We start from the raw sequence: 1,564 nt of genomic DNA on the forward strand, positions 1-1,564 counted from the left end.
AGTCTCTATTCTAGAGCTTGCAGCGTCAAAATTCTATTTTGACGCACATCATTCTCTTAGAAGCTCATGTTGGGTCTCAAATCAACAGATTGGATAGGTTCTAAGGAAATGCCAACTCCTATGATCAAACCCTCCAATTGACTTGGCCAACTTATAGAGTGAACCTATTTTGTTACTAACTCTCTCACTTTAGGCTCTGCAGGACCTAGGCGGGTATACCTACTCACTAGTTGTTCCTTCAACTAATGCTTTTTATAGCAGATTTAGTGTCTTAATCTGATATCTCCTATTCTCAGAATGGCATAAGTTTCTTAAACAGACTTATTTCAGATATGTGTGTATTGATCTATGTATCTTACAAAAGTATATATGTTACACTTTTGCTAAATTACCTACTATACCTACTCTACTAATCCTAATGCTTAAAGGTAAAGGGTAATTGGTATGGTTAAAGGGTTTGTTTACAAATGATCAGTGCCTTTCCTCCTATTTGGGCTACAGAGTCTTATATTTCTTCAGGACTTATTGTGTAAACTTATGAGACAGTTTTTAATCCCACCGCCTCTCGATGAGTTTGTCAGTTACTATTTCTTATGAGCTCTACTTCAATGTCTATATTGTAAACTGCTTGAATGAATTTAACCCTAACTTTTAAGAGACCATCTAAGAAAGAAATACAAGGAACAATTACAATTCGCGAATAAATCTTTTTGATCCAAATCTACAATATACAACACAAAATTTTACTGGAAGAACACGAATAACCTTATCCACTTTTAGATAATATCATAAGCAACTGCCTTCTAAAAATATGTTAACTCTCAACACATATGAGAAAGAAAATGCAACTGGTTATTTTTGATAAAAAGTTTAAAAGTACAAAATTGCCTCCACCTCTTCTATGTCTCTTCATTCTTTGTTTTTCCGTCTTTACATTTTACATCACACATATTGTTTGAATGGTTTTCATACCCCTTTGGGTGAAAAGACACCCCCCTTTTAAATAAAAATAATTCCAAATCCCGAAATTGCCTTAGTTTATGTAATTAATTGTCACTTTACAAGTTGTTTAGGCATATTAGAGGTATTTTAAGGCTATTTTATGGGTATATAATGGATAAATGGTCTTTAAATGATGTAAATACCCCTTTTGGTGCTTCTTACTCCATTTTTAATGCCCATTATTGTGTTTATGTTATGGTTTCATATTGTGCAACAAATATACGATATATTACTTGTCTTGGAATTTGGAATTATAAAAATTGCAAATTTTAGGGTTCCAACAATGGCTCTGTCTGGGGATGGATGCCCCTTGTGTGCATAGCAAGAATTCAGATCTCTGGTAGAGCAGACCATGTGCCTAATTCATTGACCTGTTTTGGTGGCCTCAAGCCCAAAAACTGAATATTCTTGTCTCTTTGTGGCTATGGTTGCCACTGTGCATATTTTTCTGAAGATGCTTCTCCATAAAAATATGGATATTGAAACATACTGAATGCTACTGATCTTTTTCATTTAATTTTCCTTTTTACAGAGTCGCCACCTCTTTCATAGAGGACATAAG

Source organism: Cryptomeria japonica, unplaced genomic scaffold (assembly GCF_030272615.1).
Source record: "Cryptomeria japonica unplaced genomic scaffold, Sugi_1.0 HiC_scaffold_122, whole genome shotgun sequence".
NCBI lineage: Eukaryota > Viridiplantae > Streptophyta > Pinopsida > Cupressales > Cupressaceae > Cryptomeria > Cryptomeria japonica.